The sequence below is a fragment of the Microtus ochrogaster genome, linkage group LG5 (genome assembly GCF_000317375.1).
Source record: "Microtus ochrogaster isolate Prairie Vole_2 linkage group LG5, MicOch1.0, whole genome shotgun sequence".
Classification (NCBI taxonomy): domain Eukaryota; kingdom Metazoa; phylum Chordata; class Mammalia; order Rodentia; family Cricetidae; genus Microtus; species Microtus ochrogaster.
The window spans coordinates 4,438,533-4,450,136 of record NC_022031.1 but is presented as its reverse complement, the minus strand read 5'-3'; positions in this window follow the sequence as shown (position 1 = coordinate 4,450,136).

Sequence of the window (11,604 nt, the reverse complement as noted above, 5' to 3'; positions counted from 1 at the left end):
AAACATATAGGTAAGCAGTAGTATTTAGATACCCATTAGGATTTATGGCTACCCCAGGCTGTTAACAAGGCTAAAAGAACCAGACATGATGTATCTCCTCTTGAGTGATACACATTTTTAATCAGAAAGTTATTGGCTTCCTTTGTCTTATTTCTCTACTGCCATGATGAGAATATTATAGAAGAATGAGCTTATTGGTGGCTCACTTATAATTTCAGAGAATAAGTGTCCATACCATTATTGCAGAAAACAGGTCAGAATGAAGGTAGGCATGGTACTAAAGCAATCACTAGAGCTTACATCTTGGTCCACAAACACAAGGCAGATAGAGAGGGAGAGAGAGCTAACTTAGAATGCCATGGGTAATTGAAACCTCAAAGTTCATTCAAATGACTCACCTCCTACAGAAAAGGCCACACCTTTTAATTCCTTCCAAACAGTCTACTAAATATAGACCAAACATTCAAGAATATGGATATATGGGATCTTTCTCCTTCAATTCATCACACTCCAGTACTAATCATGCCACTGTATCACCAGAGGGTAGTTTGCCTAGGAGGTTGAGAATTCATAGGTGGGGAAAGTTTTGATAATTTTGTTCTCCTCCAAAACCTTGCATATGGCTTTTGGTACTTTTAAGTCTAGCAGGCAATGAGAAAATTTTCACCTCAATGCCAGTTTATTTCTTTATGTCCTGTGACCATAGTATATAGTGTAGTATCTTCAGTAATAGGGTTTTTCCATTATGTTATCATTGAGTAATAACCAAGGGCAATGGTAATAGCCTCAATTGGTTGGGAGTCTCAAATTTGTATGATATTTATCATTATGTATTGGTTCATAGATTTTTATAGGATAAAATTAATTTTCCTTTTATAATTTCCTAACAGTTTCACTAATAAATACAGCTGAAATATTTGTCTTTAAAGCTCTTATTGCAACATAATTATGCTTACATGCTTTTGAGCTTTTTAAACTAGGAATTGGGACAAATAATTTATATTTCCTAATGAAGATTCCCTGAAACAAAACCCAATTTTAACATATTCTAGTAATTTTTGATGAAATTCTGTAGTTTGGTAAGTAATCTTTTAAATCTATTGTACTTATAAAAATTAGTTTCTGGCTGATGAGAAGCCAAGGACAATGGCACTGGGTTTTGGTCCTACTTCATGTTCTGGCTTTGTGGGAGCATAGCCAGTTTGGATGCTCACCTTCCTAGACCTGGATGGAGGGGGGAGGACCTTGGACTTTCCACAGGGCAGGGAACCCTGAGTGCTCTTCGGACTGGAGAGGGAGGGGGAGAGGAGTGGGGGAGGGGAAGAGGAGTGGGAGGGAAATGGGAGGCTGGGAGGAGGCGGAAATTTTTTTTTTTCAAAAAAAATAGTTTCTGGGGATTGAATATTGGTTTTAAGAAAGAGTAGCTATTACTCCAGCCCCTATTGTATGGCATTTACAGTACCAAGAATGAGCTACCTCTTGTTGACTCATTAAGAAAAACCAGTTCCAAGAACCATCTCCTACCTGAAACATCAGAGGCTATGGCCAAGTATTGGTTCATCTCCACAACCTGATGGAAGGGCCTTATTGCTGAACATAATACTTACTTAATGTCATTCAAGATTATACCTCGTGACTAACATGGTGCTGGAAGGTACTCTACATACTACTGAGAAAAGCTAATCATCAAAACTACCCAACTACAAAACCTTTGACCTTCAAAAACAATCTGTCTGTAAGGTATACTGGTAGAAAACAATGACCAAAATGTTTATGCATAACCAACCAATTTTTAATTGGATTGATGGTTTGCTCTGTGAGATGAAACCCATGCCTGATAATTCTAAAATGGCCCAGAACCTGAGACTAAGTAAAATGTGGGCATGGAGGAAAACCTACTATTATTCTGATAAAGAATATTGCAATAAAATGACTCTTAATGTTACACTATACTCAGACAAGTGCCTCACTCAACCAGCATGAATGAAGTTTCTCTTTGCACTAGATGGGAATTAACACAGAAAGCCATAAATGAGATACTATGGAGCACTCAGTCTCAAATGGCATGTCTTCATTAAATCCTTTCATACTAGCCCAAGTGATTTCTGCAGAGAAGGAGACAGGGAGAGTATAAGAGCCAGAGGTGATGCATGACTCCAAGGAAACAGTGTCTTTGAAAAATTTTCATTGAAAATCAATTTCTTATAAAGGTACATATTTAGATTGTAAAACATGGAATAAAAACAAACAAAAAGAAGAGGAAAATTCAGCTAAGTGGCATTCGGCAGTGATAATTTTTTTCACTGCTCTGACTGTCAGTTCTGCATCTCCTTTTAAGAAACAATGGGTTCTCATTCCTTTCCAGATGATTAATCATTGCAATAAAAGAGTGTTTATATAGCATGTGCTATTCCAGTGCTGAGGTGCAAAGGAAAATGTAATATTATTTTTATTGCACAAGTGTAAACTATTAAACTATCTTTTGTAATGGCTGTTGAAAGAAAATATTTCTTTCAATTCAATTTAATGTGATTTGTAGAAGTGGATTATAAAAACCAAATGAAAACAGTGGAAGGCAAACATGTCTATTTCAACCATATTAATATTTGATGACTTTGGCTGCTTCTGATGTGATTGAGAGATCAATATCCATTAATAGGATAGCCCTCATGACTGGACTGTAAAGCCAGCAGGTTATCTCCCATTTGGGTTTTAGGGTACATTTGTATATCTATATAAATATTTTCAGTTTACTTACGTTTATCAAGTTAGAAACTCAGTATTATCATTAGTGCTTGCAAAGCTGTAGTCACATGGTGAGATAGACCTATGACAGTCTGAGAAACTGTCAGTTTCTGTAATACAAAAGAGTGAATACACCAAATTGAAAACATGCTTTTCGGATAGGTATATTGGTGTACAACTTTAATCCTAACACTTGACAAAGACAGGTAGCTCATTCTGAGATAGAGACCAGTCTGTTCTATGTAACATGATCTACAAAAAACAGGATTATATAGAAAGATCCTGTCTCAAAATAAAATAAAATATAACTTTCTGACCTTTGCAGACCTATTATTCTCCTAATAATTTTAATTAGAACTCATGTTTAACACAACAATATTATATAACATAGGCATGTATGTAGATAACTCTAAAAGAATATTTGTTTATGATAATTTCACTTCTGAGAGTAAAATTAGTGAGTTAATATATTTCACATTTTGAAATATGTGGAAGGTAAAATGTCAGACACTGCATGACTATGACACCATGTTTATTTGCAGTGTCATTCTCCATGCTAAGTGGCAGGAAAACCTGTTGATAAGAAGTAGAATTCTGGATATTATTCTTAATACTATCAGTGTTCTTAGACTGACCTATATACTTTCATTTTCAAAATTGTGTTTCATAAAGTATACTGGGATAATAAATTCCAGTAAAAAATAATTTGCTATTATATAATGTTATAAAACACTGTACTTTATCTTTTTACCCTAAAGGGTCAAAAGTTTCAGCAAATTCTAAACTTCAGAAAGGGCTACAGAAAGAACTTTTTAGTTCTCTGACTGATTCCCAAACATTATTAATTAAGCAAAGTGGTTTATAAAAAATTTAGAATACATTTCAAATTAATGCAAACCCTGATATAAGGAAAATTCTATTTTGTCTTCTAGAACTAGAAAAATTATGTGTCAGGATTTATGGTCATAGACTCTCAATACTTATAGAAGTATTAAAAGAATTTTTAACCTTGAGATCAGTTTTGACAACTTTTAAACATTTTCTCAGTTCTTCAAGCGTATATTTAAGGGTCCAGTGATGTGCAACTCACAGGTACTTAGTGATGTCTACTTCTTGTTTTTTCTTTTAATCAAAAGATATCTCTGATTCTCAGTTTGGTGTTTCTGTAGTTGAGTCATACATCATTTCACTGTAAGCTGTCCCTCACTGGTACTAAACCCACTTTATCTTCAGAATTGTTAGGGATCCTGGAGAGAAATCATTAAAAATGATGGATCAGTATGGTTTCTTAACATTTGTGAATTGGGAAGAGAGGGTAGACGAATTAGTAAATCCTGAGATGAATTAGTAAGTTATATGGTGTGCCTTTATTGGACATCAGCTCTTCTAGTACACTAAGACTTGGATGACCAGATTCTTGTTTCCTTTTGTTATATGAGCCTTAGCCACATCACAATAAGTATAACCTCAGTAGATGCTCCAAAGCTAGAAAAATGTGAGATAGATAAATACATGTTGATGCATGAAATCCACTCACACACTTTCTGGTATGTGGAAAGCAACTTCTCACATAATGAAAAGATTCATTTCTCTGCACTAATATTGAGCTCACTCATTTAAAAACTTTTCATCTTCAAGACCTACTCATTTTCTAAATCTCTCACTCTGTTTTGGGCTAGTATTTAAACATCTGATTTTGGAACAGCCATACATAGTTAGTTCACAGAGTTCATACAACATATTCCAGTTTGGAATTTAGAAAGACTTCCCAGAAGCTCTTATAAATATATATTTCTGGTGACAGTTTTGTTTTGTACTAAAAGGTACTTCTTATTACTCAATTAGTGGCAACTACTTTAGATGGCCCTGATGATAAAGAAGTTTGCAAAATATTAACTTTTATGTTAAGCGTTCTCAAGTTGATCCTCAAATTATTGCCAACCTATAAGGACCAACTCACCCAAACTGCTGGTTGAGAATAATAATAATCATAATAAGGTTAGAAATCATACATCCCCAAGACTTTAATGGATGGGAAACTTGTGAATCACTAATACTACATATTATTCTTTTATATGAACTCAAGGTTATTCACCACATTTTCTAGATGTTGAAATATTTTAGTTATCGTGAATTAATAAAATAATGCTTAAAGCCCTGCCATTCTGTTGTGTATGTAGTTATGTCAGTAACAATGAATGTGAAGAACAGAGAAAGATCCATGAGAAGAGTAAGACCTTAATTCCTCTGATAATCTGACATGTTTGTGTTGACTATACATGAAGAGAGATTCTTCTTTCCACATTTCTTCCGACCTCTAGGCAAGAAGCACCATTGCTTCTTGTGCTCCTGAATAAGAACAAATCAAACAGGGCACAGACTTAGTAAACATTTAATAAAGATATATTTAATTATGTGAAGAAGTAAAAACAAATAAGAAATATAACCACCATAACGGAAAGTAGTTGAAATCATTTTGGATGCCTCTGGTACCTGGATTCCACAATCTTCATCTACCACCTACCTCTCCTCTTCTAACATGGGGGTGACACAAAATTGTATGGATGGTAAAGACAAAAATGGTTTTTGAATTAATCCTTACCAACAAGTTAATCTGTCTCAAATGGTTACAGGAGAACCATTTTCATTCTGAACTTATAAACTTCAGAAGTCTGCTTTGATAAAGGGCAGTGATACTTCGCTGTGTGAGTGAAGCAGTTTGGGTGGAATTTATCTTTGCGAGCCTTAAACACATTGTTTGGTGCTGGGGAAATGGCCTTTGAGATTCTGGACTAGGTTCAGCATTTCCTTGGTTACCAAAAATGTGCTCATATGCCCTTTCTCTCTCTCTCTCTCTCTCTCTCTCTCTCTCTCTCTCTCTCTCTCTCTCTCTCTCTCTCTCTCTCTCTGCCACGGGATTCAGTTCCTGTTCCCTGATCATACAGAGAACTGTGATCTGTGAGTCTGCCCCCCCCTTAAATAAAGAACCCTTTATTATGCTCATTTCTGAGCTAATGTGGTACCACTTTATTTGCATTTCCCTACTTCTGGCACACAACATGGGGCTCAAATCCATGCTTACTGGGATCAAACCAAATATCCATGTATGCCTTCCACCCTACCCCACCATGCTCCCCAGCTCACCAGCCTAGGTGCAGCACACCTGCCACTTTGGCCTCTTCAGCTGGTGCTTAGGTGCTATACTTTTCTCACTTGCCAGGGTATGACAATCCCTGCCATTTTATGTCATCTGGTAGGGCCAAGGCCCTGTAGCTAATCATGTCTGCCAGCAAGCTTTGGGTTCCTTGATTTTTTGGCCAACTCAATCCTCTATATACAATTGTGTTACTCTTATTTAATTGATTAATTCCCAAATAATTCAGATATTGAACTTGCTTTGCCACAGATGATTATGTGCACCCAGAACTGTGACATCTGTTGGCCAATAAAGACTCTTACACCTACTATAATTGACTGAAATCTCTTAATCTAGATAGGTTAATTTGGTTAATAAATAAATTGATAAATTTATAAGCCATATTATCACAGACAGTATCACCACTCAGGAATTTTATAAACATTTTGCTTACACTTTGAATGGTTTTCAGCAAGACTTATGTGATTTTTCTGATACATGTATTTATTTGATCTTGGGACTTAGATTTTTTTATATATATTATATCCTTAAAAAATGGTTTGATAACAGAGCCAAAAAGGAGGCACTTTTAAAAATAATAAGTGTTTACAGAATAATAATGAATAGCTAACCGACAGAATTAAACTAACTAAAAACTATCAAAAATCTATAGTTAGCTAAAAATTAATGCGATTAAAAAGAATAACATTGCTGTAATAGGTGGCCACTCATTCGCTTCCAGCTGTTCAAACCTGAAATAATCACTCAGAAACTGTATTAATTAAATAACTGTCCAAGTAGCTCTAGATTCTTATTGGCTAACTCTTACATCTTAATTTAACCTACTTCTATTAATCTATGTATTGCCATTAGGCCGTGGCTTACTGGGTAAGAAGTTCTGGCATCTATCTCTGGTGGGGCTACTATATGGCTTCTTTTCTCCTCACTCCACCTTCTTTTTCCCAGAATTCAGTATAATTTTCACTACCTAGCTTTGCTCTACCATATCACAGGCCCAAAACATCTTCTTTATTAACCAATGGTATTCACAGCATGCAGAGAGGAAGCCCACATCACCTTTCTTTTTCTGTTTAAATAAAAGTGAAGGTTTTAACTTTAACATAGTAAAATTACATATAACAAGACAGTTATCAGGCACGAATTGCAGTTACAATATTTACATCTATTTTAGCTTTCATCATAACTAAGAAAAACTATAACTATATGTTCTTCAACTCCATAAAAGAGTCCAGATGGATATAATATTACCTAAGTAAACAGGAAGTGCATTGTAAACAACTTCCAAGCGAATGAGTGGCCACCTATTACAGCAACCCAGACCCAGAAAGACAATTATTATATGTACTCACTCATAAGTGGTTTTTAAACATAAAGCAAAGAACGCAAGCCTACAAATCACAATCCCAGAGAACCTAGATAACAAGGAAGACCCTAAGAGGAACATACATGGATCTAATCTACATGGGAAGTAGAAAAAGACAAGATCTCCTGAGTAAACTGGGAGCATGGGGATCATGGGAGAGGGTTGAAGGGGAGCAGAGAAGAACATAAGGGAGCAGAAAAAAATGTGTAGCTTAATAAAATCGATTATTAAAAATGTCAGATAAAATATAGTTGGGTAGAAATAGATTGCTCAAAGCTGAGGGAACAGCATAGGGAAGGGCATGGGGTAAATGAGACAGATGACATCTTTGGTTATAACTTAGCATGGTGATGAGAGAAAATTGCACCACAATTGAGGTCAATGCTTAGCAAATAAACTTCAGAGAGAATGGAGCCTTACAACTCACTTCAAGATACTCCTTAATGTACAAAAAGGGTATTTGTACTTCTCAATGAACATGGCATTATGCATTTTAACTCATTAAAGAGAATTTTCTGCAAAAAAAGAATAACATTAATTTTACAGACAAAATTCACATCCAAGTCAAAGGGTGCTCAAACCTACCTGAAAAATTCATATTGTTAAATTTAACAATCAAAATCTGTTAAGAAGTTATGATAAGTTAGCAGATAAAAATTTTCTTCAGAAAGGCAATCTACATGCCATCCAAATATTATCCAAGGATAAGAAATTATCCTAAATGAAATCACATGAGCACAATGAGGACCAGAGGTTATGTGAGTCAATGAGATCACTAGAATTATACATAGGCTAAGAGATTCAGGCTTTGCAAAAGACAATAGTAAAAAGATTTAAAGTGAGTGAAAACAACTATTAGAACTTATGGGCAGAGACAGAAGTTATAAGGACAAGATTTAGCCTTAATAATATACAACAGAGTTAGAGATGAGTTACAAAGGATTCTAGCTACTTACCATGTAATCTCCTCTAACAAGCCATCCAATACTAAATACCCCCCAAATTTCAAAGAATGTAAATGACAACCTATAGATATAAGCAATCTAAAGAAAATTAAGCAAGCAATAGTGACTTGCTACCATTTGTTAGGAAAATAATAAAAGCATGGATTTGAGCAATAAGGCTACCCCATACAATTGACTTCAATTAGTCTCAGCAGTCCTTGAAGATATTAAATACTACTTGCAAAAAGAGGCAAAAATTTTAAAAAATTGAGTGGGATAATATGTAGATTAGTGTGAGCTTACTTACACTAATAATAATAGTGAGCAATAGAGTGGATACTTGTGAGCTATTATTTATAAACAATTTACATTGGTATAGATTCTTGTATATTGACATAAATTCAAATTATATTTATTATATTGAATATTCTCCTATTTCTGTTTACAATATTTGTACATATATAAAAAGTTATTTTTTCAGATTTATGCATGCATGTTTCTACGTCTGTTTAAGACAGTTTGGATATTGTTACAATTTTAAGATACAATTATCATATTGCACTATATATTTCTACCTCTGATCAAGATACTTATACATTGTTTACATTTTGAGGTCATTGTCCTCATTTGCTGCACAGTTGTTTAAAGTTTGTTTAATATTCTAATATGAAGTCCTAGCCTTTAAACTATACAGGTATTAATTATTATAGGTCAATAGTCATTCATTTTTGTCATACTTATAGCTAACTAATCAGATTCTTTAGATATATAGAGATTATATTCTGCATAGAAAGATAATCTTCAGCCACTTCAAAGAACTTTAAAGCATGGCATTTAAATAACTCAGGGTTCTGTTGAAATGAGACATGATTGCTCCTGGCAGCACCGATCTATTCCCAAGAGAATGTTGAGCACCAAGGACACTCCACTAGGAGCTTGTTGTCATTTTGGCAAAACTGGCCTTTGGGCAAGGAACTGCTCATGCCTCAGCCTCTGACAAAATATACAGTATCTGGGTATCTGGGCTGGAAAAGCAGAGTAAAATAAATAAATAAATAAACAAACAAACAAACAAACCTTGCCAAACCTTGCCAAGACAGGGTAAGATGATTCTGAAAATTTTCCTGCCTCTGAAAATGGTCTATCAGTTACTCTAGGCCTTAGTCAAAATTAGTTGCTCCAATATTGCAAATGAGACTTTGGATGATTGCCCAGGTAGCCAGCTGTTTCTGTCATTTATTACACATTATGGAAATTGCTTGATTTTATTTCCTGCTTACTCAAGAAATATTATCTCCCTTCTCAGGTCTTTGATTGGTTTAAAGACTAGATTAGGTATAGTTACTTTCCTCTCATGATTTAGTCGAGCCATTTCTAAAACAAGATTTAGAATCATTAGGGTAGAACAATTATTTAAAAAAATAGCATATGCTTTTTTGCTTAATATTGTTTATGCTGGATGCCATTCTAATATATACTTGATATATTTTCTTATTGTATATAGTTTTTTTTAATTTTTTGTTTTTCCATTCAATCATTTACACTTCTTTCCCTCATCCCAATCCCTTCCTGCTCCCCCACACCCACTCCTCCTTTTCCCACCCTGCTTGAGAGAGGGCAGAGAACCATGCCCTGTGGGAAGTCCAACCCCCCCCCACCCCCAACCAGGCCTAGGGAACTGTGCTTCCATAAAGACTAGGGTCCCAAAAAACCCAGAACATGCCGTAAAACCAAGTCCCAGTGCCTTTATCAATGGCTTCTCAGTCAGCCCCCATTGTCAGCCACAATCAGAGTCCGGATTGATCACATGCTCATTCAGACCCTGTCCAGCTGGATTTGGTGAGCTCCCATTATATTGGGATTGGAATTCTCTTATTTAGACACAAGGGGAAGTGGTGAGGAACCTCCTTCAGCCAATGGCCTTTAAGATGCTGGACCAAGTTGAGCATGGACTTGGATATCAAAAACGTGCATGCTTGTTTGCCTACTCTTTCTCTCTTGGCCACAGGATTTGGTCCCTCTTTCCAACTTACACAGAGGACTGTGATCTGTGAATCTGCCTTCCTAAATAAAGAACCCTTTATTATAATCAATTCTGAGATAGTGTGAGATTACTTTATATGCCTTTTTCTACTGTTTTCCCAAGAGTTCATTTTCTTTCTCTTATCTGATTAGCTTGGTCATCTCTTACTCATCTCTCATATTTACCTAACTCCATGTCTTTGACCCAGTTATTGTAACCTGAGCATTAATTTTGATGCTAACATTCGATTTTACCACATACCAAATTTTTTTTTGAAAATTTTGTTTAAACAATCTTTTTCATTTTAAAAATCAATCCTAGTTCCCTCTCCCTTTCCTAATCCCACTCCTTCACCTTCCCTACCCCACAACTCTCAACCAATTACAGAGAGGTAAGACCTTCTGTGGAACTAAGTCTGTCACATCACTTGAAGCAAGACCAAGGGCCTGCCCCCTGTATGTAGAGTGAGCAAGGTATCCCTCCATAGGGAATGGACTCCAAAAATCCATTTCAGACTCTAGGGATAAATACTGGTTCTACTACCAGTGGCTCCACAAGTTGCCTAAGCCACAAAGCTGATATGTACATTCAGAGGGCCTAGTTATGTCATATGCAGGTTCCTCAACTATCAGTCCAGAGTCAGTGAGCTCCTACTAGCTCAGTTCAGCTATTTCTGTAGGTATCCTCATTATGGTCTTGACCTCTTTGCTCATGTTATAACTCTTCCCTCTCTGTAACTTGACTACAGTAACTCATTCCAGTGCTTAGCTGTGGATCTCTGCATCTGCTTTATTCAGTTACTGGATGGAAGTTCAATGATGAGAGTTAAGGGAGTCATCAGTCTGATTTCAGGAGAAAGGCAGTTAAGGAAACCTCTCCACTGTTGTTTAGTTTCTTAACAATGGTTATTCTTGTAGATTCCCCAGGATTTCCATAGAGCGACATTTCTTTCTAACCCTGCAATAGCTCCCTCTATCAAGATATCTCATTCCGTGCTTTCTATTTCTGTCCTCCCCCAGCTCATGCTTCCCAATTCCTCATGTTCTTCTTCCCCCTCTTCTTTTCCCTCCTCTTCTACCCTCATCACTACCCTCATGCTCCCAATTTTCTCAGGAGAGATCTTGTCTATTTCCCCTTCCTATAGATTCATGCATCTCTCTTAGGGTCCTTCTTATTTCCTGGCTTCTCTGGCACTGTGGACTCCTGGCTGGATTTCTTTGCTTTATGTCATATATCTACTTAAGAGTGCATACATACCATGTTTGTCTTTCTGTGTCTGGGTTATCTCACTGAGGATGTTTTTTTTTCCAGTTTGTTCCATTTGCCTGCAATTTCAAGATGCCATTTTTTTTAGTACTCCATTGTGTAAATG